The following is a 6,846-nucleotide window of genomic DNA, read 5'->3' as shown; positions in this document are numbered from 1 at the left end:
ATTCATCAAACATTTATTGAATATTATCTTATTATGCTAGGTGCTGGAGATTGAGGTGACACAAAACACACAGCTTTGATCTTTTTTCTGAGACTCAAGATGATTTATTTACTTAGTGTCTTCCTACCTTTCCCCTACCATTTTTACCTATACACCCATTAGTCTCCCAACTGTTCTTAGTTTTCCATTTCCAGTGTTTTTCCATATGATAAGGAAAGAATACTATAAAAAAGTAAAACAGAGAACTAAAAAATTCATTGTGATTTTTAAAGCAAAGATTAACTCTTGAAATTCATGAGTTTTATTCATCTCCTAATTTGCAACCAGTGAGAAAGTTCATTGTCTTAAATCTTGAGCTGGATGGCATTGGGTTTTGTGGTATCTTTTTCAGCTTTATGTTTTCTAGCTCATTAGTATTGAACTTCCAGCGGAACTTTGTATACTTCTTCCTTCTGTTGCTAATACTACTGGACACTTTCACATTCTGATGGTATGAGAATAGTCTTCTTTATCTCATATCCTGTGAATTAATTGGCAATAGTTCTGTGATTTAGGGTATGAAGACACTCCTATGGATTATAAAATTAGCCTTAAATCTGAATGCCCTTTTAAACCTCAGGTACTTTCAGAGGAGCACCCAGTGAGGAAAGCATGAGCAAAGCTGACAGCATTGCTGGATGCAAAGCAATTTGGACAGAACTACTAGGGCAGTCTTTCTCATGGTCTTCTTTGGTCAAGTAAGAAATTTGTTTGATCAGGATGTCCCTATTGGTCATTGATTTAGGCCTTCAGGATATAATTTCAAATAAAGTAACAAAAATACAAGAAGTAACAAAAAAAAAAAATCTCAGGTACTTTCAAATAAATTTCTATCCCAACAACAACTTAGTGAAGTAAAATACATGTAGACAGGATATATGTTGTCCCGTCATTGCAGGTCCAGACAGTCTAAAGTTCAGGAATTCTGCTTGATGTTAGAAAGCTGATTGAAGTTAAGGTTCTTCATGAGTTTGTAAGAGTTTTGAATGTTAATGGAGCAAAGATGTGAATATCGTAACTTAGAGATCCAGTTTTGGAAATTAACTGTATGTAAATAAATAAATTGATTAAAAATTATTTCAACTTACAATTTTTTACTAGATCATTAAAAGGTAATGATTTAAAGTGACGTAGTTTTAAGTAGCTTTCCAAAGTGGATATTTGACTTTATAATGCTCATTCTCTTGATTCCATGTTATTATATTAATTTCAATAAACATTCTGGTAACTTTTGCAGTTCAGATTATTATAGTACTAACTGGTTAATTTAAAAGTAGTGGTTAAAGTTACTGAAATCTTAAAATTATCTTTTTTTAAAAATTAAATCATAGCTGTGTACATTAATGTAATCATGGGATACAATGTGCTGGTTTTATGTGCCATTTGAAATATTTTCATCAAACTGGGTAACATAGCCTTCACTGCATTTTCTTAGTTATTGTGTTCAGACATTTATACTCTATACTTGGTAAATTTAACATGTACACTTGTAAAATGCACCATAGGTGTGATCTCACCTATTACCCTCCCTCCCCCCATCTTCTCCCCTCCACTCCTCTCCCTCTCCTCTTTCCCCTTCTTCTTGGGCTATAATTGGGCTATAGGTTTCATATGAAAGCTATAAATTGGTTTCATAGTAGGCTGAGTACATTGGATACTTTTTCTTTCATTCTTGAGATACTTTGCTAAGAAGAATATGTTCTCGCTCCATCCATGTAAACATGAAAGAGGTAAAGTCTCCATCTTTTTTAAGGCTGCATAATATTCCATGGTGTACATATACCACAGTTTATTGATCCATTCCTGGGTCGATGGGCACTTGGGCTTCTTCCATGACTTAGCAATTATGAATTGGGCTACAAAAATTTTTCTTTTTACATAGTGATTAAGAGGATGTAATTTGGAGTCAGACTTTTTAAATCTTGCCTTTGCCTACTTGCTACTAACCTTGGGCAAGTTACTTAACTTTTTTGTACCTCAGTTTTATCTTCTTGATAGGATTGCTAGGATTAAATGAATTAATACATGTAAGTCATTCAGAACAGTGCCTGGCATGTAGTAAGCACCTATTAAACATTAACTATTATTATTAAATAATTAGTAAGGCTAATTAATGTGTTTGCCATTATTATTTAAAAAAAAAAAGAATTCATGGAGAAGACCCCAAAAGTAATCACAGCAACAACAAAAATAAACAAATAGGACTGGATTAAATTAAAAAGTTTCTGCACAGCCAAGAACACAATCCACAGAGTAAACAGACAACCTACAGAATGGGAGAAAATATTTGCATGCTATACATCTGATTAAGGGTTGATAACCATATTCTACAAAGAACTCAAGCAAATCAGCAAGAAAACATCAGACAACCTCATTAACAAGTGGGCAAAAGACATGAACAGCAACTTTTCAAATAAAGATAGTCTAATGGCCAACAAACACACGAGAAATGCTCAATATCTCTAATCATTAGGGAAATGCAAATCAAAACCACAATGAGGTAACACCTAACTCCAAAGAGAATGGCTCTTATCAAAAAGTCTCCCAACTAACAAGTGTTGGCACAGTTATGGCGAGAAAGGAATACCTTTTTATTTTGAGACAGAGTCTCACTACATTGCCCCCTTGGTAGAGGGCGGTGGTGTCACAGCTCACAGCAACCTCAAAATCTTGGGCTTAAGTGATTCTTTTGCTTTAGCCTCCTAAGTAGCTGGGACTATAGGTGCCTGCCACAATGCCCAGGTATTTTTGTTGTTTCAGTTGTTGTTGTTGTTATTTAGCAGGCCCAGGCCGAGTTTGAACTCGCCAGCCTTGGTGTATGTGGTTGGCCCCATAACCACTATGCTACCAGCACCCACCCACGAAAGGAACACTTTTATACTACTGGTAGGACTGCAAACTAGTATAGCCTCTATGGAGAGTAGTATGGAAATACCTTAAAGAACTAAAAGTAGATCAACATTTGATCCAGCAAAACTATTTCTAGGTATTTACTCAGAGAAAAAAAAATTATCAAAAAGACACTTGCACTTGAATGTTCATAGCAGCATAATTCACAATTGCAAATATGTGGAAACAATCCAAGTGCCCATCAATACATGAATGGATTAATAAAATGTGGTGTATGTATACCATGGAGTACTACTCAGCCATAAAAAAGATGGTGGTCTAATATCTTCTATAACAATCTTGATGAAACTGGAGACCGTTCTTTTAAGTGAAGTATTACAAGAATGGAAAAAGAAACACCATATGTACTCAATACTAAATTGGAACTAGTTGACCTCAACACTTATGTGAATATATGGAAGTAAAACTCAGTGGGAATTAAGTAGGTGGGAAGAGGGAGGAGGGATTGGGTTAATTTACACCTAACTGGTACAATGCACACACTTCTGGGTGAAGTGTACATGTACAACTTTGACTTAAAATGTACAAAAGCAAATTATGTAGCCCATATGTAATATTCTGGGGGGTGGGGCAGAGTACATGATGGACTAAAGATGGCTACACATTCTTCACATTCCTCCTCTTGAGGCACAAGGTCTATTTCTTTTTCTTTTTCCCTGGGATTTTGTGTGTGTGTGTGTGGGCGGGGGCGGAGAGGGGGACTGGCAACTTCCACTTTGGTTTCCTAAAGCCCTGATCTCTCATATAAAAATAACATGTTACTCTTGTGGGAGAGATGACACGGAAAGGGCTTGAAATTACGTATAGTGGGAGAGGGGCTCCCATAAGCCTAGTCTTCCAATTGACCATGCTGTATCAAGTCTTTTATAAATATCTCATTCATAAGATTATGAGATATAATCAAATGGTTATTCTAAACTAAGTCTGAGAGTAGTAGCTTATGTGGCAACTGGAACAGAGGTAAGAACACAGAAGATATAAATGTCTAAGAATATATATTTGTGTGTATGTGTATATATATGTATATATTATATCGACAACAATAAGACAGAAACTCAGATCCTTTACTCAAGAATGCAGTGTTGTGGAACTATACCTTTTTTTTTTTTTTTTTTTGATATTTAGGTTATTTGACTTTAAAACCACTTGAATTTAAGGTGAACTGGAGAAGTTATTTTAAATGAATCTGGGTTCCAATCATAGCTCTAGAATTATTACTACTTAGAAAATACTTGAAAAGAAAATATTTTAAGCCAAACATAAAGGCAAATAAATGAATTCTTCTTAGCCATATAAAATAAAGTTTATTTAAAACTTTATAATAGACAAAGGACTGTCTCAACATAAATCACTGGACACATTTGTTAGTTGTGAATATTTAAATATTAATGTTTAATTCTTTATATATCAACATTTTGTTTATGCTAGCACTTACTGTCCAGATTGAGGCATAGGGACATTCTTGAGACAGAAAAGGCATCTCTGACCCAGAGGATATGTATCCTCTAGCTCCAAGTTTGGGCAAACTGGGAGTAACCTCAGGGCAATATGTGCCGGGGGAGGGGTGGTAACACTGGGAAGGGACTTCAGACATTTTTCTAAAAGGTGGGTCCATATCTTTTTTTAATATAAATTTCTATGATCTCTTAACAATACAGTAGTTTTCTCAGAATTAATCTCTCATAAATTTTTAGTTTTCATAGAAGAAACCTGAGTAATTTATATCCTCTATATTAGGTATTGCATTTTGACAGTTTAAAAAGCCTAGATTTCAGCATTAATATATATTTCTTTTCCAAGAAATCCAGATTGATATGATCTGGAATATTTAAGCGAATTTAACGGCCTTTAATTCATTTAGGGAAAAATGACACTGTCTATAGCAAAGGCAAACCTGATTTATCTCTGAAGCCAATCCTAATTTTTCACTTACTTGTTTTTTCATTTTTCTTCACACAAATTAAGTCCTTGTTAAAACTAAAGTTGTTGAAAATTAAGTGAGGAATGAAAGGATATTGTCTTTAAGCTCATGTCTCAAAATTTGTAGTGAGTATATTGTTCACAGCATTCCATTTTGTTTGTCTCAAGAAGTAGCAGCATATGAATTTTACAGACCAAGCCTCTGTAAATAATAGTATTCTATATTTATATGGAAGAGTAGCTCAGTAACAACAGAGCTTCTCCAATTACCTATGGGTTAGGAAATTATAGTTGTAGGAAAATATGACAAAGGAAAATTCTGGGCCAACATGCAGAAAGACCAGATAGGACTTAGCAGTCACTAATGAATGTTCTTAAAAAAAAAGCTTTCCTCAAAGCCATCTGTATTCAGGAAAGCATACATATTGATGGAAGCTAATCCTCTCTTGTGCTTTTGTATTTCAAAATAAGTTGACCCAACTCTGTACACTAGAAGGCCACTAACTTCAAAAATCACTTTTAAGTGGTACAACTACAGTATATAAGCATTCTTAGGGAGAAATTCCCATTCCACTGGGGATGAAAAAATTTAATCCTCTCTCTTTGTCATAAAATACTGGGCACAATAAATACTGCTTCTACACCCTTGTGAAACTGAAAAAGCTAAAGTTACTTAACCTTAGATTAAATTCATATATGCGTGGTGAATTCACTTATGCACCAAACATTAAGGCAACTAACTGGTTCTCGAAGGGCCAAATAAAGCCTGTTTACACTGAATCTTTAGCATAATACAGTTTCTTAAGGCAGCAAATTCTTGTTTCCCTGAACTCCCAGCCCACATGTAACATTGCCAGATTTGAGTTAAAACTTTTGAAGTGTTGGTCATTAATATTATGATTAATTTAGTAAAGAAAAAGTTACTACTATGCAGTATAGAAAACCGAGGGCACTGAGGGCTTATAAAATTCAACGTAAACTAACTCAAAATAAGTTAAGAGGCTTTGCTCTGGGAATTTGTTGAGTGATCCAGATTCTTATCATGGTGATTCAAGTCAGACCTAGAAAATTCAACTTCTACAAAACAAGTAGAATTTAGTTGCTTTAGTTCAGTTCTAGGGTCATCATGATCAATTATCTATGACCAAAATACAGTAAAACTTTCATAGTTGACCACTGCCCTACGTTGACCATCTGCTTAAGTTGACCTCATTTCATAGCCCGAATATGGACCCTATGTACTTTTTAGTACAGTAGGTCTAATTCTTTGCATTGACACCTTCATATGTCAACCACTTTGTTACAGTCCCTTGGGTGGTCAACTTGCAGAGGCTCTACTGTATATATGTCAACAAGTTTGATTAATACTTCAACTCTGCTACCCATTGGACAGCATATCAACCTTGGCTTTGGCAATTAAGTGTCTTTGCAACTTGATCCCTATTACCTTGCCATTATCCCCACTGGATTCAAGAAGTTTGTTTGGATGGCAGCAGTTTCCTCTGTCTTTCCTGACCTGCAGAGTACGGGCACCAGAGAGCTTTAAGGATGCCGGAACTCCCCTTGTGAAAGCATATCTCACAGCCTTGATGTCTTAGTCCATGTAGTGTTGCCATAAAGAAGTACCTGAGGCTGGGTAATTTATAAAAAGAAGAGGTTGATTTCACTCACAGTTTTGTGGACTGTGTAAGAAGTGTGGAGCCAGCATCTGCTTCTGGTGAGGGCTTCAGGCTATTTCCACTGATGGAAAAAAGTGAAACAGAACCAGTGTGCAGAGATCATGTGATGAGATAGGGACCAAGAGAAAGAGGAAGGAGGTGCCTATTTTTTTTTTTTTTTTTTTAAACAAATTGCACTTGTGGGAACTAATAGAGGGAGAACTCACTCTCCCTTCCCCACAGAGGGCATTAATCTGTTCATGAGGGATCTGCCCCCATAACCCAAATACCACTCATGGGGATCAAATTTCCCACCTCT

This window comes from Otolemur garnettii, unplaced genomic scaffold (assembly GCF_000181295.1).
Source record: "Otolemur garnettii isolate 467f Iridium unplaced genomic scaffold, OtoGar3 scaffold00048, whole genome shotgun sequence".
NCBI lineage: Eukaryota > Metazoa > Chordata > Mammalia > Primates > Galagidae > Otolemur > Otolemur garnettii.
This window is presented reverse-complemented; position numbering follows the sequence as displayed.